The sequence below is a fragment of the Pogoniulus pusillus genome, chromosome 4 (assembly GCF_015220805.1).
Source record: "Pogoniulus pusillus isolate bPogPus1 chromosome 4, bPogPus1.pri, whole genome shotgun sequence".
NCBI classification, from domain to species: Eukaryota; Metazoa; Chordata; class Aves; order Piciformes; family Lybiidae; genus Pogoniulus; species Pogoniulus pusillus.
In genome coordinates, this window is record NC_087267.1 from 18,736,676 (window position 1) to 18,759,910 (window position 23,235).

At 44.3% G+C, this 23,235-nt stretch overlaps 1 protein-coding gene across 3 annotated transcripts in view; it reads right to left on the bottom strand.

Moving 5' to 3' along the window:
• ETV6 (ETS variant transcription factor 6) overlaps positions 1-23,235 on the bottom strand; it is a 148,531-nt gene that overhangs the window by 100,807 nt on the left and 24,489 nt on the right. The window lies entirely within an intron of this gene.

Genomic DNA, 23,235 nt, shown 5'->3' on the forward strand with positions numbered 1-23,235 from the left:
CAAATAAGTCAGCACGCAGAAAGCAGCTACACAAAGAAGTCAAGTAAAGGGCAATCAGCAAATGTTGGATTGAATTTCATAGTTGTCACCCTTAGAGTTTTAGTTCTGAAAATGTCTACCAAGAAATTTAAGACTGAAATTGCATCTGATCGGATGGAAAAATTCTTCCATATTCTAAGCCTGTACTTCAATAACAGCACAAATCATACCCTTTGTAAATAAACACAACCACAATTTTACAGGAGCATTAACAAAATAAAACAGAATTCAAATTATTATCATGTGCTTCCTGGAAGGCGATGCCCAGAGCGGTGGTGCTGGCAATTCACGATGGCAGTGCAAACGGCCTGGATTTCCATCCACACACATCTAGATGGGAAAGAAAGGAGCTACCTCCATTTCTGAACAGTTGCAGGAGAGGAGGAATATAGTTGCAGCTTTCCACCCTCACCCTGATCTCTGGCAAAAGGAAAACAACCTTGGTGCCGAAGCAAGAGGAGGTAGCAACTTCCACTGCAAAGCACACTACTATCACAGGTGTGTGGCAGGCAACCGGAGTGAAGCTGATAGACAGAACATTAGCACCCTCACCACCTAGGGAGGAAGAGTTCTGTACAACAGGGGCAAATAACAACTAAATTTCACCAAAGCAGAAAGCTCTTCAGGCCAATGAGGTATCAAAAAAGAAATGGGATGTGACACAGGGCATCTAGAAAGTGTTGTCTCACTCAGCCACCACTTCAAAACAAGCCCAAGCCATTCTGGTGCAAGGTGCTGCTCTCAGCTTGCTGCTCAGGAGCTCATGAAGAACTAGAAGTTTCATCTTCATGTCTACAGTCCCACCACTACACTATAGCCACCACTGCTGACTACCATAGCAGAGACAAAACTATGCTGAAGATTCTGGGTTTAGATGGAGTGGGGAAGCCAGACCCAGCTCGCTCCACCATCACGACGTTACTGCTGTGGGTACAGCCTCTGGGGATTTCAGCTCACTTATTTTTAACCTGGAATTGTCCAGTCTCCCACAAACCCCTTTGACATCTTACTGTATCTACAGAGTTCCTGTCTACCCATTACTGTCCAAGCAACAGAAATCCATGAGATCATAGTTAACTAAGAAATGCTGAAGTCCTAACAGGGATATTTATTAAGATGAGGTGAAAGACACACCTGTGGAGCTACAAAATACTCATCTGCTTTTAACTTATGCAACTCCTTCCCTGCTTTGAAACAGCTGACTCTGTGCTTCGTGTTCCTGCAAGGTGCAGCTCTCTGCCCATTCTGCAGTCTCACTGCACCTTCTCACCATTGGTGCACACACCAGCAATTCACAACCAGATCAGCCATTTCCTCCTGCTTCCTGCTGCGATCCAAAGCTCAGATAACCAAAGCATGCTGCAGCTGATCATTTTGTTTATTGAGTTAGGTATTGAGGAGCACCTGCTGAAACATAGCCACACAGATACTTGCCTCTACAAACAGCCATTAGAGGACAGATTGGACACCTGAAGTCCTTTTCCTCCCCCCTGTAGAACAGAGGACCCAACTTCAGGTTCCATTTCATGCTCACAGAAGTACTGAATCACAGCTCCAAAGACAAGGGCTAAGTGGTTTCAAAGGGCCTTCTCGCTGGCCAACAGCAGGAGGAAAAGTGCAGAGGACAAAATTAGTTCTAGAAGCCCATGCATTTCCTTCAACACTGAGAAGGTGCTCTATCAAACTAAGATGTTAAGCTTTCAGTACACCTGTTGCCTTCCTCTCTGCACTCATTAACCTCCTAAAGGTATATATGGTAACCTCATTTATACCAAGCCATCTGCCCTGAGATTTACCCTCACAAATACACTTGATTCATTGTTTCCTAGTACTCCTAAGAAGGTGACTGTAAATCCCACAAAGCTGTGAAAATACAGTTATGTTTTCCCCACATGCTTTGGATGTCCACAGCAACGTGGGAATTTGCAGATGCGTTTTATGAGGCACCAAGAGGAGTTAGCTCTCTGACTCTTGTTAGTGCCTTTGAAATGCCCTCTCTTACTAATCCTGTATTTTTTCCAGCACCTTTAACCCAAATATCAAAGCAATTTACAGACATTAGGTAAGTCTTTTTCTTTTTATTAGACACATGGGCAACCTGAGTTACAGAAAGAGCAAAGCTCAAATGAGCTAAGTAATTTCTGAGTTAAGCTGTCTGGAAAAGAGACAGCATGTGACTCTCAGTGGCAATACATTTAATAAGTGCATCCTGAAAAAGCAGCCCTTGGAACTATCTGGGCCAGATTTACAAAAGATGTGGAATGGCAATGTCACAGGGAGGTCAAGGCACTGGGCTTGTGGAAAAATGAGCTTCAGCCCTGTTTGCGGCATGAGTCAGTAACGTGGCTGGATGCAGAACTGCAAAAATCAGTCCAGTTCTACAACCTGCTGTAGCTCTGTGCCTCAGCCACACGTAACTCCTGCCCCATGCAGATGTGTGAACACACAAAGTCACATTTGGCTCCTCCAGGCTTTTTGAGGCCTTTTAGTCATGCTTCCAGGAGGTACCTGTTGTGCTCACAACACTGAGAACAGATTTGCTTTCATCTTCACAGCTTCAGAACTGCCTAAAGCTTCTCCCTATGGGATTCATCAAACAAAACCATGGCTGGTATCTCGTGTTTCTAAGGTTATTCAACCTTAGGATTTTTGCCAAGTTTCTTAACCAGTCAGTTTAATATTTCCCTTTGCATTAAGGCCAAGAGTAAATGGGTCAATGGCAGGGTTATTCAAGCAACAGCTTGGAAGGACAGGTAGTGCTGATAGAAGACAGTATGAACCTTGTATGTACTCAAGCAAAAAGCCTTGCTGCAGCTTATTCTACTGGTAAAAGAACCTAAATCAACACCTCTTTGGTGTGGTCCTTTCAGATTGTTGTTCATGAGTGACAAGAGAGGGCCTGGCACTGCCAGTTTCCAGATTCACTGCCTGCCAGGGGACCCTACAAACGCTGAAACCCATAGGTGACCAAGCAGTTAGCCCCAAAGAACTTGAAAATAGCATCTCCTAAGTGTTTTCCCAGTAGCCACAAAGTATGGAGGTGGATAAAACCATTAGGTTACTTCCTTACTGTCATCTCTTTTTAAAGTCTTCTTCAGCTCACAGTGAGTCAGAATACGTTCACCGTGGAATTTCACCTTGACTACAAGTAACTCAAGAGATGTATTAAGTCAGCCTCTACAGAGACCCTCCTTGAGGTTAACTCTAGTGAGTGGCTGGTGCTCCAGCAGTGCCACCCACAAAACATCCAGATCTGCTGAGAGCAGGTCCTGTTTTGACCTGCCCAATCTAGCACAGAGATTGAAACACATTATAAAGAATCTAGACAAGTTATGATTGTTTTCTCTGTACTAAAAAAAACCCAAATCACTAAATATTCAAGCATTGAGAAAGGAAGGCATTTCCAATGCTATAATTGATTACTACTCTCTAGTAGGAATGCACATAACAGCTGACTGGACTTCCAAAGCCATCAAAACACACACTGATTTCAGTTTGAAGAATTGGGATAAATCCCTTACAGAAAAAAAAAACCCACATGGAAAATTCTATCAAGAATACAAATTGTTCATATTGCTAATTGCCTTTTAAAAACGTCTAACTTTTGATGCTGAATAATGCTACAAGGTAAAAATAGCTTCACATTATTGCTAAAGTTAGGCCTTTCTAAAATCCAAAGCAGCAGTTTTCATCATCAGTGCTCTCCAGCTTGCAGTCTGATAAGTCTCTTTGCCTCTTTATTAACATCATTCAGATGGCAGGCACAAAGGGCATACGAGTTTTTGCAGAAAAGAAAACAAAGCATGCAAGAAGGCATGCTAAGCAAGCTCTCAGGTTGTCCCAACAACATGACTACCTCAGTAGCTGAAGAGGTGATGCACTAAGCCAACTGCTTTTAATTGGTAAAGCAACGAAATGCATGAGTTATACAGCAGCTTTCAGGAAATCAAAGCAGTACATGAGTCTGCAAATACCCTGTGCTGAACAGAAAAGGAAGCTGACTTATCAACAAGTAAAAATTTACTCCTGTACTGCCTGTGATGATACTACACAAGGTAAGATTAACCAAGAGTGAAAGTTGACACTCATTTGCCCTGCAGGCTGCTGGTGTACCTGTGCCACTCCGTGCCTGTCTTGCTGCATTTGATATTTATCTCCTCCTCATAAACAGCACAGATTCCCCCTGCTCCCCAGAGAAGCAGGCAGGTGAAGACAGAGTGATTCATGCTGAGGTAACTATCAGAAAGCAAACAGCTACAAGTAAAAGAGAAGAAAGGTACCTACGCACCGGTTGTGTCCTCACAGGATGTTCTTGCTTACTTGCAGGACAGAAGTTGCAGGACACTGCTTTAAGGGAAGATTCCAGCTCAGAGAGGGCAGCACTACCAGGCATGTAGATGTTCTGGTGCTCTCTTAAGATTCTGGGGAAGCCCTATCCTTAAAAACCCCTGAGTAATATGTCCTTAGCTTGTTAAAGTCTTGGTTTGAAACCTACGGTGACGGCTGTGCTTTGGACATGGCACTGTACACCCCCAGTCAGGGGGGTACAAAAAACTCAGACCCTGAAGAGGATCTTGTTTTGCTGTTGCAAATCCTCCTAGGAGTAGGTGCTTTGGATACAGAAGAAAAGAATACGTGGCCTTAGAGAAAATGAGGGTGAATGAGGTGCTCACAGAGAAGATTCAGAACGCCCTGCACATCTAGGCACTCAGCAAGGCAATGCCAGCAAACCAGCTGCAGAGTAGCACAGGGGATGAGAGCAAGAGATTAAAGTACATTAGTCACTATGGAAGCAAGTGAGAGGAAGAGGAAAGGGAAGGAAGACAAGCAGTGTTCACTGATGTTTTGTATGCAACAGTATAACTGGATACAAAAGTTCAAGAGACTACTATCAGGTGAGCCACAAGGTTTAACATAGGGGAGGAGGCGAGAAAAATCAGACCCCCTAAGAGACCACAGGACCCCAGGTCTAGAGGAGTCTATAGATTTTGAGGGTATGCATCCAGCAACTTCTGCCAGGGACAAAGGATAATGCTCCAGAAACAGCAAAGTAGAGCTCTGCAGTACCAGGGTAAAAATTAAACTCTCCACTTCTCTCCCTTCCCCCTGCTGCTGTCATCTTCTTAATTTCCATGGCAGACTTCTCCTCATTTTTGATCCCATTAATACAGCAATTCACGTCAAATCTCTAGCAGTATAATCAGCACACTATCAGTAATTAGAGAAATTAAAACAAATACAGCTCTCTGGAATGGACCTTATGCAAAGCAGCACTGGGAAAAGATTAACATCTCATTTCCTGCACACAGAGCAGAGATTGTCTCCGTGACCTTAGTGATTCTGTGAAGCTCCTCCTTGCCTCTTCCCTTCAGCCTGTCTCTGACAAACCTCCCAGAACAGAGGAGCAGGAGATGGCTACCTTCTCATGTCTCAACCCTTACCCAAGCAAATAAAAAAAAACACCACAGAGGTACAACAGTTCATCATGAAAGGGAAGGGGAAAGGAGACAGTGGTGAAGTTCAGGCTTCTCCCAAAATTATTATTGCCACTCTTCTAATTAAATGAAAAGCATTATTGATGCACTCCAATGTTGTGAAAAGGCAGCTTGCAGAGGTCAACGTTGCTGTTGAAAACGCCATTATATGGTTGTGTTATTGTCTAAGCACTGCAAAATACCAAAATTTCTATTAGCAAATATAAATGAAGGAAAAAAAAAAAACCTCAAACAACAAAACTAGCTGAACCACATGCTCCAAAAGCATTTCTTCACTGAGATCACTGCTAAAATGTATGAATAAAGAGTAGAAAGAGGCTGAGGAAGATAATATCAGGAAAAAACAAAAAACAGCAATAAGACAAAAAGCTCAACAAGAGTTACATATGGATTATTCATTTATATGAATAATAAACAATGTTAACCACAGACACAGAATCATAGAATCAACCAGCTTGGAAGAGACCTCCAAGATCATCCAGTCCAACCTAGCACCCGGCCCTGCCCAATCAACTAGACCATGGCACTAAGTGCCTCAGCCAGGCTTTGCTTCAACACCTCCAGGGACACTGACTCCACCACTTCCTTGGGCAGCCCATTCCAATGCCAGTCACTCTCTCTGTGAAGAACTTTCTCCTAACATACAGTCTATACCTCCCCCAGCACAACTTGAGACTGTGTGCCCTTGTTCTGTTGCTGGTTGCCTGGGAGAACAGACCAACCCCCACCTGGCTACAGCCTCCCTTCAGGTAGTTGGAGACAGCAACATCCCAACTAGGCAGCACAAATTTATATGGGAGACAGGGTCTAGATAAGAATTGAAATGTGGAATCATCACACTCTGGAAGAGGTGTAGAGCCTTACCTAAGTGGAAGACCCTTGCACCCATCCTTCTGCAGTGACGCCCCCAAGAAGGTGCAGTAAAGCTGGGTCTCGGCCCATCTGGCCTACTACTTCAAGGCAGAAATTACCCAGAGGTTCAACTGCCTGACATTAATAAACTATCTGCTCCCATCCTCTTTCCACATTCAACTCCAACATTTGTGGGTTGTCCCCGCATCATCCCTCCAAAGAATTTGCTACTGACCTCCATTTAAGTAGGCCATAGAAAAAGGAGGACCGCTGCTCTGGTCCACAGGACAACTCCTTTTGCACCTAGATCCTAATTTGGTTAGCACAACCCCTTAGTACAAAGCACCACAGAAATCTCAAGAAAGAGACTATTGCACAGCTGGGGCGGGGTGGGGGGAAGGCAACTCACATGAAGCCTTGAAGTACTGTGGCCAGTGAGTATGCAGCAGGGAAGCAGGGAGGGCAACAGAGAGCCTTTAGCAGGCTTAGACAGCTGCGTGTCAAGAGATTTTCACATTCTCTTTTCCAAAGCAAGGAGTACTAAGGGAGCCTCATCCCAGCAGCATACAGTGGTTGTACAACTCTGCCTGTACACGTGGGAATTCACACCCTCAACACCCGTGACTGGAGTCATGCACTCATTTCAATGCAAAATTTCTGCAGGCCATGAAACTGAGATGGGAAAACTAAGGGGAGACACAGTGTACAGGGAGCTGCCCTCTCATGTGTTATGGGAAAGGAGAATCCTGGAACCATTCTGCAATGTCTCAGGGCTGGCATGGCAGTGCAAGTGTTCCAAGTTGCATTAGGAAGCTGTCACTGCAGTGGTTAAGTTGCAATGCTGCTATGAATTCAAACACATCTCCGGCACAAGCATCGTGTCTGGTCTTTCCACATGGGGTGAGTGGTGCTTTCTGATCATTTCTACTGTGAACAAGAGAATCCTTCACAGCAGGGGATATCAAATACTTTCATAGGATGAACCACAGGTCAGAACGTAGATGAGGTCAACTCATTCACTGCCACAGATTATTTGCCTGCCAATCAGGCAAGCAGTGGAAAAATCATGGCAGAGTAATTCACATAAAAGTCAGAGCTTCTTTCAGTCCTCGGTCACTGGTGGAAGTAAAATTCCTGAAGAGCTACAACGCTCTGAAATACACATTACAGAAATACAACTTAAAAATTAAGGAATGCCCCTTCTAGGTCCCATTGCACAGCTGGATTTTAAACCCATCTGTGTCTGCAAAATCCTCAGGTGTTTTGAAAAATATTACTTCCACTACTGTAAGTCAGGGCTGGAATAAAGTGAATGCATGAGCGAGCCTCCATCTTTATCTTCTTCAGTTCGGTCACTTATGTCTGCTCTCCATCATTAGCTCTACGAAATTGGAGTGAACCTGGGGGTGAGCAACGTTTATATATGGCTGTTTGGAAGCAAATTGCATCATCACCTGCTATAATTATCCTCTATCTGTTACCATTTGAAAATATGGGCACACCCAAAAAACAGCTACTATAACAGGCTAGAAAAGAGTTGTTTATGTGTGATTACCAAGGTGCCTACTCTGGTGAGCATGAGAATGTCTCTCCTGGCAACTGCTGGAGGCGCTGAGAAGACAGCCCTGACTGCAAGCTTGGATTCTGGTACTGAAAAACCATTTCAGACAAGAGAACTGGTTGTACCTACTGACTGTGGTGTGAAACAACAGTTTAACCTTGCAAGGCTGACATCTTTACAACTTTTCTCATCAGCAAAGAAAACACTGTGAGCATACCCCACACTATCACATTTCCATGACAGCATCTCATCACTCTTCAGACTTCTGGCAGACTTGCCCTGAGAAAGGACACACCAAATATATAGAAAAACCTGGAGGTGCTATGATGAGGTCTAACCCTAATACATCACATTTGCTGCTCCTAAAGGTTCAAGTACTGCAAAAGTAACTCAGCATGCAGAGTGTGCTGCATCCTCATGTTCAACAACACCTCTAAGTAAGCAAAAGCAACTTTCCAGAGGGAATCTAGGCCAGCTCAGGAAGAGGACAGCTACAGTAAGGGCTTCTGGAAAAAAAAAAAAGGGCAAATTTATTTGAGTGCTCAGGAAAACCAAACAGAATCCACAGAGACAGAAATACAGCCAAATAAAACACATAAAGACTGCCACAATAAGCTTGTCCTGAAACAAGAGGCAATGGATGTTTGTCACTTAAGTATCAAAAGGATACTTACAGGACAGAAGACAAGGGATGCAAGCTGGAGCAGAGCAGGTTCCGTGTGACCATAATGAAAAAACTTTTTCACTGCCCAGAGAAGTTGTGGAGTCTCCTCCTTTGGAGACATTCAGCCCCCCACAGATGCATTGCTCCGTGTGCGTGACCTGACCTGGGGTAATCCTGCTCTGGCAGGGGGATTGGACTGGATGATCTCCAGAGGTTCCTTCCAACACCTAACGTTCTGTGATCTGATCATTCGACTCCCAGCATACTAAATGCAGAGAGAGTTCCTAAAAAGGATCACACTTGCACTGACCTTGTCTACTGTACAGAAACTGGATAGAAAGAAACATCAAATTGCAATCTTCCTTTCCCACTCTCACTTATTCCAGCCACCCTAACATGAATACCACAAGATCAGTGTGACTATAAAGAAAGCCCTGGCTGACACAGGAGAGTATATAAAAAACAACTGGTAGGATTTCACATAGAACATTGCATCCTGCGCATCTGCAGGCTCTTCATTCTGCACCATCTATATAAACACACAGACTTAGAGGTGTCTATGTGAGATAGACAAGTTTTACAACAGTCAGAAGCTCTAGCTTGTAAGGAAGGAATAAATGAACCAGAGAGGGAGATGTGACAGACACATCTCAACAGCCAACATAAAAACAGAGGAAAGGGACGATAGTCTGGAGGACATACTGCAGAAGCTTGAGCTAATGCAAAGCTGTGATTAAAACATTAAGATGCAGTGGAAGACCACTGAAGGAAGGTGAGTTACATCAGAACAAGGAAAACCTGCAGGCAGGTCAACCTGTACAAGAACAAGGTTATTTTTTCACAATTTAACAAGCTCTTCAGAAGCTTTTGCAAAAACCCCCACCAGAAGGCACAAGATCACAGGAGATTAGGGGTTAGAAGGGACCTCTGGAGATCTTTGAGTCCAAACCCCCTTCCAGAGCAGGACCAGTCTACAGGCTTAAAAGAAACTGAATCCTTGCTGATCAATGCATCAGCCACAGGATATTAGTCAGAAAAAGGTAAACAAACCACCTGGGAGATAGTTTGAGGCACAAAAAAATCTTCTGTTTCCTCTTCAACATGGTCCTTCCAGTAGAGGACTACTGAGATTGGTAGAACTTTAAGGAGACATACTAAGTTTGTTTGTACAGAAGCAGCTGGGCATGGTACAGTACACCTAACTCAAAAGAAGAAGAGATGAACTTTCACATGTTTGAAAGAAGCTGAAGCTCCTGAGCAAGGCATCTTTTTTAAGGCGGTACAGGTGGCAGAATGAAAGCAGAGCCTGAATGTGACAATTTGGTCTGTATTCCAGGGAAAATGACAGGGTCCAGTGATGGCTCTTTATTAAATGCTTTCTCCTGCATTAATGCTGCACACTCTAATGATTTGGCCATTACCATTAATAAATCTGCAATGTCCCTGCCTGAAGCTAATAAGTAATGAACTAAGTGGGTGAATATTCTGTTGTGTAAGGAGAGCTATTAGCAATCCTTTCCAAACTGCTCTGAAAACAAGAGATGCCTTCCAGGTACACCTGTCCATGTGACAGGATACGCCCCACACAGCCCTCACTCCTTCACTCTGTAAATTCCAGTGGCACTCCCAGCATTCAAAAGGGGAACAAGAAGTGGATCACTCCCTGCATAGTGCTGCTGCGTGGAGCTAGGAGCCAGATGCCACACTGCAAAGCACTGGAAAACACAAAGCTCTGCCAAAGAGGTTTAAAGAAGAGACCTCCCTGAGAGGGACAGGAGCCTGTTCCTAGACCTGCTAGTGACTGTCCAAAACAAGTTGTGGCACTACTGCAGCCCTCATTGCCTCGGATGTGCCAGCAGAGCAATGGGAGAACACCGAGTCCACAGGTCTGTCAAGCTTTGGGATGGCTAAGAAGAAAAAAATCTCAGTTTAGTTGCTTGCTTTCTGCCATAGTTTTTCCTGTTTGTTAAGTTTCCCAACTGTTTTAATTGTTCCTTTCAACCTTTGCATTGCTTTTTGTTCTTCCTTAAATTATTATTTTGTTTTAGCTCATAATCCCAAAGCATTGGTTATGATGTTGCTCCTGGCAGATGAGAAGTGTTGAGGTTTCACCCTGGTTATCTTTGGCCTGTTTTCACAGCTAAGCATTGCTGGTTCACGACTGAGTGGACGCTGGAATAAGAGCCACTCCACCCTTACCATAGACTGCTTATGAACTGCAAATACTGCTCTGTCACAGAAGTGACAAGCCAGCTGAAATGGGGTAAACTGCAGCCACCTAGAAGAAAACGAGTGAAGTGCTAGCCCTGGGGCCATTTTGACTCAATCTAAAGGCTCATCCATGGTCCTCACTATTGTTACACTGTTTAAGCGTGTGTTATACTACCTCTACCCCTTTTGTGCACTGAAGAGCAGTGTTACTGCACTCACCTGGACAAGTGGAGGGAACAAAGAACATGCAGATTAGGTGGACAGCCCATCAGGAACACAAGCACTGAGCAAAATCCTTCTTTGACACCTTAGAAAACAATATTCTAGCCTGAGAACCCTACTGGGATCTGAATCCAGCTGTTAGGACCTGACATTTATAGTGACAGCACTCAGAGACAAACAGGCACCACAGAAACACCAAGCAGAGAACAGCCCTGAACAGCTCACAGCCAAAGCAGTCAAGACAGAAAAATACCAGAGGAAGGATCTTTTTAAACTCTATTTTCCAATTAGGAACAGAGGTGCAGGAAGCAGCAGCAGGTTGCCCAAATCCTACGGTGACCCTCCACCCACATGGATGCGTTTCTGGGATGAGACTGCTGGCTCTGGAAACCCAAAGATGAAGACAAGTGAGCATTAAAATGATGTGGCCAATGAGCAAAAGCTCTGAGAAGGATTTCACTTTGCAGTTTAGCACTGATTTTAAATACCTTCCATATAAGCACTTCTGATTTCTAATGCTCCTCCTTGTCAAAGCACTGACTGAAATCTTTCAGCTCCCAAGTGGCAACAGAGATGGCCTGCATCAAAAGAGAGCTGTGAACCCATCCCTCCTCTGCCACAAGAATCGGGACAGAGGCAATCCAACCCTTCCCACAGTTACACAACAGCACAGATGCAGCTAGGAAGGCAGGGACTTCTTATCCGACCCGACTCACAGCTAAACAGCCTTAAAAACCAGCACAGCTTTCTGCTGGCACAGGCAAAGGAAAACAGGGGGGCATCAATCACCCCCCTCTAATCAAGCTGGGTGTGTTTAACGCTGGAGCTGAGCTGTGAGACTGTCAGGGAAGATGGGGGATGAAAAAAAATTATAAAAAAGCAGCAAACCTGCTTACAAGAAGCATGACAAAATACTTCTTCTGTTCCTACAGCCAAGGAGGTGACTGGGACAGTTGCCCAGGAAAAGGAACATTCCCAGCACTTGAGGACACACATGTTCCTCCTTCTAGCAAGCATCCCTCACCAGCCCCTTCCACCACATACCCTTCCCCCACAGCCCTGCTCACACGGAGGAACAGCTGAGATTTGCATTAGGAGAAAAAATAATCACTTTTTTTTTCTTTCTTCTTTTTAAAGCTGGCAACAAAGACATGAGACTTTTCCTGGCATTCCTCCTATTTATACAGGACCTGCCAAACCGGTTGTGTGATTTTTATGCTGCTTTCTTTTCCACAAAGTCCTTCGAAAGGCAGAATAACAGAAGGCAAATAAGGAAAGCATTTGATTCTATAGGTCCAAGGATCAGCCCTTGGTACAGCAGTTGAAAAAAATAATCAAAACCCACCCAGAATCTTCCTAAATTTATTTTGAATATCCACAGCCCATGGTTATGTTTACTATTAAGATTGTGTTGAAATAAAGCAGTTGTTTTCAATAGTAAGAGGCAGTCCCATTTCAAATTGTTTTAAAATCTAAAGAAATATAGTTATGCACAGATGAAACAAGAACTGGAGGCACAGAGCAGCCAAACTGCTCAAGGTAGGCAGAGCCATGGACAGAGAGAAGGTCTGAGAATCCACCCGGGTCCCTGCACAGAATTGCAGGGTTGGAAGTGACTTCAAGGATCATCTAGTTCCAACCCCCTGCCATGGGCAGGGACACCTCACACTACATCAGGTTGCTCAGAGCCCCATCCAGCCTGGCCTTAAAAACCTCCAAGGATGGCACTTCTACCACCTCCCTGGGCAACCTGTTCCAGTGTATCACCACTCTCATGCTGAAGAACTTCTTCCTAACATCCAGTCTGAACCTACTCACTTCTGGTTTTGCTCCATTCCCACCTAGTTCTATCACTACCTGACATCCTAAAAAATCCCTCTCCAGCTTTCTTGTAGGCTCCCTTCAGACACTGGAAGGCCACAATAAGGTCTCCTCTGAGCACTCTCCAAACTGAACAACCCCAACTCTTTCAGTCTGTCCTCACAGGAGTGGTGATCCATCTCTCTGATCATCCTCACAGCCCTTCTCTGGACAAGTTCCAAGTCATGTGTCTTCCCCTATGTGCAAACCTGGGCTACTGTATGTGAATATGGATGCCTTAACTCCAGCACCAAATAGCTCCTAATCAATCCTAGAAAATGCTCCTTCTTTATCCTCCTATAATGCATTAGACAAAAAAAAGATAATTCAGCAACTGCAGCTGCCTGGCTCCAGGTCCATCAGCAGGGATCTGAAGACCAGAAATGGTAACCAATTTGATGGTGAACATTCTCCTCAATGCATGCAACCTTGCTAAAAATCAAAACATTAAACCAAAGATATCCCTTTTGGTTACCACACAGAGCGGTTTGTAATGCTGAGGTTTGTTGGGCTAGGTTTGGGGTTTTCTTCCAGAACAACTTATCTCAAGAGCAGCAACAGCAGACTGTAGAGCTTTTCAAGTGGAACATTCGATCTTCAATTCAAAAGAAACTTCTGGCCTGACAGTAATTGTTTTGCTATTCATATTCAAAATCCTGAAGCAGAATGATGCAGCCCTTCAGAGCACCGTTGTCTTGCTCTGATGTCAGATGTTATAGGTGTGAGAGGAAAAAAAATAAATAGACTGGGGAAAAGAAAAAAAAAAATTAAAAATCAATCAAGTGTGCCAAAGTAGTCACCCTACCCACACAGCCCTGGGTGCCCACTGTTTACTCAGGTGTCCCTATCTTCTCTGATGACACAGAAATCACAGCCTTCCCCTCCAACACTTTCCTATCGCTCTGCTCTCTCACCCATGAGGCCACTTAGCGCACACAGAGCCTACCACTCAGATGGCCTCAGTTTAAGTGACATGGTAAATATTCATTTTCACTGGTCTGTATAATAAAGGATGAGATAAACCCCTGAGCAAATAAATGGGCAAAGTTCAAGCTTACAGCTGCTCCTCGTGGGCTGCTGTTAAAGCTGACACACCTGCTTCTTTGGCAACTGGTTTTACTCCTGAAGGCTCGGGCTTTGCAAGGCTGCCTCAGCAGGCTGGGTGATGAGCTTATGCAGGATCTGCCTGTGAGCCACGAGGATCCCAAAGTGATTTACAAACAGTTTATGAAGGATTTACAAGCTCACTGCACAACAAGTGAATGGGCACCACAGCTTACACATCTACAAGCAGGAAAAACAAAGAAAATTTGTTCACCACGTTCCAGTTATATGAAAGAGGAAGTTGTTAGGGACCCCTTAAAATCAGCTTCAGTAAGAACAGCCAGCCCCACAGCAACACCATCTTCTTGGATTCTAAGCGGTCTTGAGCTAGTCCAGTTCCCTGGGTGGCAACAAATGGAAGACTTCCATAATATCTACATTCATAACCACATAACAGTGTGAAAAATGACCCCTCCTAACAGCCTGGATGCTTAAAATTTGTATGGATCAGACCTCATGGGCATAATCCTGGAATGATTCAGTTTGGAAGGGATTTCAGAACTCATCTACTCCAACCTTCCCACCATAGGTAGGGATATCTCTTAACTAGACTTGGCTTCTGGCCTTCAACAGCCCTAAGAAGGAAGCAGTCACAACTTCCCTGGGCAGCCTATTCCAGAGTCTCACCACCTTCCTACTGAAGAACTTCTTCCTAAGATCCAGTCTAACCCTGCTCTCCTTCATCTTCAAACCATTCCCTCTTGTCCTAGAATCACAGGATTGTCAGGGCTGAAAGGGACCTCAAGGATCATCCAGTCAGTTCCAATCCCTCCGACACGGGCAGAGACACCTCACTAGATCAGGTTGCTTAGAGCCCCATCCAGCCTGGCCTTAAAGACCTCCAGGGATGGGGCCTCCACCACCTCCCTGGGCAACCTGTTTCAGGTTCTCACCACCTTCATGGTGAAGAACAAATTCTGTCCTGTCTCTAGACACCCTCAGGAGAAGTCCCTCTGTAGCCTTCTTGTGGGATCCCTTCAGCTGTTGGAAAGCAGCTCTAAGGTGTCCCTGGAGCCTTGTCTTCTCCAGGATGAACAATCCCAGCTCTTTCAGTATGTTCTCATAGCAGAGGGGCTCCAGCTCTTAGATCACCTTTGTGGCCTCCTCTGTTCTCACCCCATCAGCTCTATGTCCTCCTTAGGCTGGGGACACCAGAACTGGAGGCAGGATTGGAGGTGGGGTCTCAGCAGAGCAGAGTCAAGGGGTAGAATGCCCTCTCTTGCCCTGCTGACGACAGTCCTCTGGATGCAGCCATCCTACACAGACTTACAGACTTCTCCACTACAGTAGGCATCCACCAGACATTGTCAGGCTCAGTGACGCAGACACCCCACTGATAGCAGACATGGTTCTTGGCTCCAGGCTAACCCAACCTGCATTGGACAGAGCAGTGTATGCTGTATGCACAGCAGGATGATAATCCATGCAACAAGCTGCATTGATGATCTAGCTAGCAACCATTCTACTTGCCTCCTGCCTGTTAAGCCAATGCTAAAATCACAGAACTGTGAACTGCCACCACAGACAACTAGGATTCTACGATTTACCTAGAAAACTTATTCTCTTCCTTTTCTCCAGATTGCTAGGAATACAATGATCCAAAGTCCCAGACTGGAAATGCTAAAGCTATTGACATATTTAAATGCAGAGCAGTCTGGCCTGCACGGAAATCTAGAACTTTTTATTGGATTAGTTGATGTAGGTGGAAGAACATCCAGGCTTCAGGCAAAGCTCTGCTGTCTTTCAACATGTGTACATGTACACTTATATTACTATCACCACTGCAACTTCAACCTCCATGTTGAAATCTACAGCAACAACCAAGAACCTCTGCTGAAATACATCTCAGAGTGCAAGCATGCAAAAATTAACACATCTTCATCTTGTATGAACTGCCCAAGGAGGTGGTGAAGTCATCGTCCCTGGAGGTGTTCAGGAAAAGCCTGGATAAGGCACTTAGTGCCATGCTCTAGTCAACTGGACAGAGCTGGGTGATAGGCTGGACTGAATGATCTTGGTGGTCTCTTCCAAACTGGTTGATTCTATGATAAAAAGAATGTGAGCTAGCAAGCACATTGCTGCTGACACAGGGAACCACAGGTTTTGCTGAACACTGCAAACAGCAGAAGTAGGAAATGGAGACACTGGTATTTGTAGTGAGCAACCCACCTACCTACTCTTACTACTTGCAATAACTGGCTGCTGATGTAGGCTGTGACACATTGCAACAGGACAATAGCCCTTGCCATAGCCAAGATCATAATTACAAAACAGATCAAGCAAACAAAAAAAAAAGCATCAGCCCCATTGGGAAATGCACACAGCACTCTGGGCACAACAGAAATCATTAGGTATACACAATGCTCCCAGTCTGGGGAGAGAAAGAGAAAGCCTGTTACTAAGAGACAGTTGAGAATTTAGGGACACAAATTCTCTACTGTATGGAAGTAAAGAAAAACGGGAAACACTGACAGCTCACTCATCTAACTGATGAGGACAGAAAGGAAACACAAGAGATCCATGACAGCAAGAGGGAACAAACATCCCAAGCTCCCTGGTCTGCAGAAGCAGCAAAGACCTTCAGGTTTAACTGTAAAAACTATGAATTCAGAAAAAGCATACACACTGTTTTTGTTCAAGGCTGTGGGGCCCCCCCACCCGGGAAATAAAAAGTTCTAAAGGCACTAAATGTGCATATTTCAGACACAGCAGCAAATCCTCATACCTCAGCAAGCCCTTGAGAACAGAGACCAAAGTGTAGGTGTTCACTACGCAGAATACCTACAGGTGCCTATGAATACAATGGAGGCAGGCTCATATTCTGCAAGAAATCCTTTTTATTCCTAGCAAAACTAGCCCTTCTGATTGAACCTAACTGGAAAGATTTCTTTTGGCCACTGTGGAACCATCAGTATTAGCTGCATCTGAAGCATTACTAAAAACAAAGCTAGCTCACATTCTTCATAGAGACACAACTCAATACTTATCCTCTGACAAAACTCACTGTTATAGTAGGGGTTATTAGTCCTGTATTATTTCCAACTAATCTCACTACTCATAAGAACAGGCACTACACAGACCCTACACCAAACATATGCCACCAGGAGTCTCAAAAAAGTGGTCTATCAGTCTAGGAAAGTCACCCAAAGAAGTTGTCCTGAAGCAAATGTTGGCAAGTGAATTTTACAGCTGTGTTGGTTAATGGGAATCAATCGCAATCTCTTCATTTCCATTTATATTGGACCACAAAATTCTGCCTAGTTGAAGCTCAAGGTTTAATAAACAACTGCAGCAATTTAATTGCCATCTCTTACCACCATGCCACGAGGAGTAACAATCCCAAAGCAGGCTAGGCAGAAGGAAACGCTTGAGTGCTCTTTATCTGCTCCAGAGCAAAGTCCAGAGGCTTACTGGAAACCACTGGGGGATCAAACCCAAGAAAAAGTGACCCTCAGGTTAAACAGAGACATTTGATTAGCTCAACACAGTGATTACATCTGCAGCTGGAGAACTCATCTAACTAAGTTTGCTCACTATGCTTTTCCTAACTTCAGCTTTGCTGACAAGGAGTTGCAACCACTTAAAGGAGGAAAAGATGTGCACAGAAACAGGGGAAGGGGCAGTGGGTAACCTGGAGTTACAGGATATACTGCCAGAGCAGTGATGATGAGTCTTTAGTGGTCACTCTCAAGCTGGTTTGGTTTTATCTATTAAAGGATGCTATGAAGGCATGCAATCTACACCAATAGTCACCAAAAAACCCACACTGCTCCACTCTCTCCAAACCAAAAAAACATCTGGCACAAATGATGCAATCTGTGTTCTCACATATTATGTATACATTTAAAACACCTACCCTCCCCCTTCCCCAGAAGGTTATTCCTAAATTCCTGGCAGCAATGAGGGTAACCTCAGGTGCAAGTGCTTTGTTCCCTGACACAGATTTACATGAGTAATTTGTATCTTGAAAGAACATTAGCATCTACTTGACGATTTGCCTTTTTCTTTGTAGCTTTTCCTACCTATCAGTTTCAGAAACTGGAACTTCAACAAACAAGGTGAGGGGGGAAGCTGTGTTCATTTACACATACTGACATCAAATCTAGTCTAAGAGCAGGTAAACCATCAGCACTCTGAAAGCTGGGCCTAACTTCTAAACATATAGATAGAATCATGAAAGCTGGAAAAGACTTCCAAGATCACTGAGTCCAACCATAACCCAACCTCCATCACCACTAACCGATCTCTTGAAGCACCACATCTACAGATTCGTGAACACGTCCAAGGATGGTGACTCCACCACCTCCATGGGCAGCCTGCTCCAACTCCTCAACACTCTCTCACTTCCAACCTAAACCTTTCCATGCCAACTCAAACCCATTTCCTCTCATCCTGACACTGGTTACTTGGGAAAAGGGACCAAACCAGCCTCACTCCAACCTCCTTTCAGGTAGCTGTAAAGAGCAATGAGGTCTCCCCTCAGCCTTCTCTTCTCCAGACTGAACAACCCCAACTCCTAAGATCATAGCTGTCTGTACTATTATCTGCCATGCTGGTGTAGATAACAAAAGCCTAAAATCAGCTGTGATTCCTGAGAAGAGCAAAAGGCTTAAGGCCACACAGAACCTCCCTGCTCTTGCATGGCACTTGAGGTCACAGTTCTGTGTTGTATCTATAGAAACTTTGGCTGAAGACAAAATGCCTGGCAGTCTTCAGCAAATTTCAGGATTACGTAAGGAAAAAACCCATCCTCGATTATTCCATGTGATGTATGAGCACTTTAAAGATGGTTGTAAAAACAGCAGCTGTCATAACACTGGTTTGTTGCCATCATTCAGCTAGCATGTAGAAATATAAATCTTTATTCAGAGACTCTGAAACCAATGGGAGGAGAATCTTACAGGGAAAATAAAAAGTGCAGATTATTTCTTCAGTTAAATTTTACTTAACGCTGACGCAATAGATCTACTTCCTCATGGTAAACCCCCAAAGTCTACTTTGGCCTCGTTTACTTCAGGCTTCATGCAGAAAATGGGACTGCAGATAACTTGGACATGGTTGTGTCCTTTTCAAAGTACTTGAACCATAAGCTGAACATCCATGGACTTGTCTTAATCATCTTACCAAGGGGATGGCTGTTCGCACTTCTCCTCACAACCTGCTGCTGCTGAAGTGTGTCTAATGCCACCCATAGTAAGTTAGGATTTCAGGTGAGAAATCAGCAGCAAGGGCAGACAGGTTCTCAAGATGTCAAAGATGCTGCTCTCATGATGGTACTACTTGTAATGAAAAGCCACCAAAGCCATCTCCTGCCTCTCTCCACAATGCCAAAGCAGAATTCTGACATGTAAAATACTTGTCTAAAGTTTTCCATTAGTGGCTCTACGAAGGAAGTTTTCCAGCTTTTTTGCTTTGAAATCAGTGTCACCTGCTTCTGCCAAATTGCAAGCATCATGGAGCCCCAAATAAATGTTCCGTGCCAGGTAATTTTGGACGGCAACTAAACTGTGTTGCAAAGGGCTCAAGCTTTGAAGGAAAAGCCTGTTGCTACATGATAGCTCACAGCCACTTCCCTTCAGCCGGAGCTGAGAGACAGAACAAGCCTGTCTCTCACAATGGCTGTTCCATTAATGCCCATGCTCACTGCCTAACCCTATCTCAAGTCCTGTGACATGCTCTTCCTAGCATAACACATTAAATCAGCAGGAAACAGTTTCCAGACTACATGCTGCTGCTTAGTGCGAGAACAGTTAAATTTAGTACAAAAGAGAGGGCCTGAAAGAAGGGACACCGCACAACCAGGCTCACAAGCTCTTTTGCTTTAGCTCTTTTCCTCTCTTCCTTCTCCTGCCCTTTTGGAAAGCACAATCACTTCCTCAGTAGGGGGACAGAAAATGAAGCTGAGCAGATGTTGCAAAGCTCATGGTAAAGGGAGCCTGGACTTGAAAGGAAGACCTCCTGAGCTTGGGTGGTAACTCTGCCCAACCAAGGTAGCAGACAGGTCATCCCAAGCAATGCTGGGATCACTGCCACAGCATGACAATGAACGATCCACTGATTAAAGCTGCTGAGGGATAATTTCAATTACTTGACCCTGAAACCCTGCCTACAGGCAGACAGCTATACAGCTCCTAAACCATGCTGCATGCCACAAGTTCATATCACAGCTCAGGCTACAACAGAGAGCAATCTCTTCATCCCCATCTAGCCACACACTAGGGCTCTGCCACAGAGCAATCTCTCTACTAGAAATGGTGAGAACCTGCACCAGCAATGCCTGGGGTGGGGTGAGGCCAGGCACATGGAATTGCCTCATGCCCAGCCAATGGAAGGATAACAACCAGCAGCTGCACTTGGGCTGGCCCCAGCTTGTGCACTTTCCTCTCCTCTACAGCTGTAAGAAAGTATGGGCTAATTGGAAAGCTGTCACTTTTACACCAACCAGGTTTGGATAGTCCTGGGCTGATTTGATTTGAGGAGCACACACAATGCATCACATTAGCAGAGCCTTTCAAAGGAGACCCCCATCTTACCCCTACCTTACTGTCCCTGGGCTGATTTGAGGAGCACACACACCATGTATCATGTCAGCAGAGCCTTTCAGAGGAGACCCATATCTTACCCCTACCTTACTGTCCCACAAACAAGAGAGGAGTGTTTCCAAGTTCACCTCTGGCTAGCAGCAGAGCCAAGAGGAAGCGGCTCAGCTCCCTTTCACCACCACCTGGGCACAGCCATGCCGCGTGTAGGGACACTGAAGCATGGTAGGCACGTTTGAGAGCAGGGATATGCACTTGACCTACAGCACCAGTGGTTGCCACTCCAAAGGGCCACAACTCAGGCAGCCAAACAGTGAAGGAGATGGCACTTGTGAAAGAAACACAAAGACACAGAGGCTCCACAGAGAGCAAACTCTGGGCTGGCTTTTACTTAGACAGGACAGCCCAAAAAGGCAAGCAGCTGCCCAGCACTCATCTAAGCAGTTTCTCTGAACCACTTTGAGCTTTAGTTGAAGTGTAGGTTGAGATGTATCTGGGATGGCTCTCTTATCACCAGAGCACGTGAATCAAGTCCATCTCCCTCCCATGCACCCTCTCCAGAACGAATCCTTTTCCACCAACAAATAAAGCAACTCCCATTGCCAAAAATTCCTACCATCTGCTTTCCATGTTTCAGTATAATGGAAAAATAAATTCTCTGCTATTTTTAAAGTGGAGTTAGCTTGCAGTCTTAATAGCTTTGCTTTTTCATCAACATCCTTATCTCACTACATAGATGCCACTAAGAAAGCAGGCTATAAAGGGAAAATCTGGCTCAGGAAACCAAGGCAGACCCCAGGATCAGTGGGTGGTAAATCCCACTGAGATGGGAATCTCAATTTCCTAATTTCACCATTTAAAGACAATAATTTTTAACTCTAACCCCAAACAACTAAATACCTGATATGCAGAATATTGTAAGACAAACAAAACAACAACACCCCAATGAAACAAACAAAAATAGTAACTTTAGGCAGCATCTCTTGAGTCTGGATTAATTGCAGCCAGAACATGACCTCTGACTGGGTCTTCAACAGATTTCTGAGACCAATCCAGTCACCTGTTGATAGGCTTCCATATCTGTTTTAACTGCTGAAAGCTGAGGACACACTACAGTTTTTGGGCCAGACATACAGAGCAAAGCTATTAAGAAGGGAAGCAGTAGAGAAGTGGCTGATCTCCTGTTTCTGATTAACAAGTTCTTGTAGTTATGGAAAAATGTGTTTCTGCTGAAAATTGGATAGAAGAAAACTTTTTTTATTACTGCTACAAAGGAAAAATCTATTAAAAAATCATTTCTTTTGATGTTTTCACAGGAAATGTCACTTAATAGTAGTTCTATTTCTATGTAATGAGGGCCCTACATATGTAAGAACACATACCATGTCCAGTCTATTAAGTTAATTAAATAAAAAGGCAGAGAAACACTAATTCATTTCTTCCTGCAAATTCATGCAGGAATGATTCAAGTCTCAGTTTAACTCCTTTGTTGTTGTTAAACTCTATTTTTCATGTGCATGCTTTAATACATCATTGTCCAGGTGAGTTTCTAAAAGCTGCCCTGTGCAGTGCCTGGAATGAATGTTGTAGATGTGCAGAGTATGAGCCAGCACAGCAAAGTCTGCGTGGTAAAGACACACCTAAACAAAGAAGAATCACCCAGGTTGGAAGTGACTTCCAAAGGTCATCCAGTCCAACCCCCTGCAGTCAGCAAGAAATATCCTCTACTAGAGAAGGTTGCTCACAGCCTTGTCCAGCCTCACCTTGAGTGTTTCCAAGCATGGAGCTTCCTTAGATTTTTCAGCCTGAAGAAGAAAAGGCTTTGGGGTGGATCTTAGAGCTGTCTTCCAGTACCTGAGAAGGACCTCCAAGAAGGCTGCAGAGGGACTGCATGCAAAGGCCTGCAGCGACAGGACAAGGGACAGTGGTTTGAAATTAGAGCAGAGCAGATTTAGATTGGATGCGAGTTCTTTAGCATGAGGGTGGTGGAACACTGCAACAGGTTGCCCAGGGAGGTAGTTGAGGCTTAGTCCCTGGAAATAGTCGAAGTAAAGCTCAACAAGGCTCTGAGCAACCTGCTTTAGTTGAGGATGTCCCTGCTGAAGGCTTTTAATGCATTGATGATAGAACAGAAACATAGAATTACCCAGGTTGGAAAGGAACTCCAAAGGTCATCCAGTCAAATGCTCTTGCAGTCAGCAGGGACCTCCTCCACATGTTCTGTCTTTCCTGAGGGATTTACTTTGTAGTTGTCTATGTATCAGTGGGTTTTTGGTGGTGTTTTTTTCTAAGGATAAAAATCTTTCCATCTAAAAATTCTATCCAGATGTGGATTTCAGACTTCCAAATTTGGGAATGTTCAGATCAAGAGCTGTCTTTTAGCCACGATGATTACTGTAAACATAAATGTTTCCAATTATTTTGCCCTCACACCATCAAGATCTTCTCAACCTATATTTGGCCAAAACTACGTGCAGGTCCAGAAAGTTTCTGCAGATATTTATAGGACACAGGCTAAAAATCACAAAAATCACCCAAACTTCACCGAAGTCACATAATGAAAGTTTTTTTATTTCAATATTGTATATGGCAATTACCTGAGCTAAGAACAAGTATCAGAATTTGCATGACAAACTGCAAGCTCCTAAGAGGGGGGGAGTATATTCCTTTCTCCTCTCTATTTCTTCA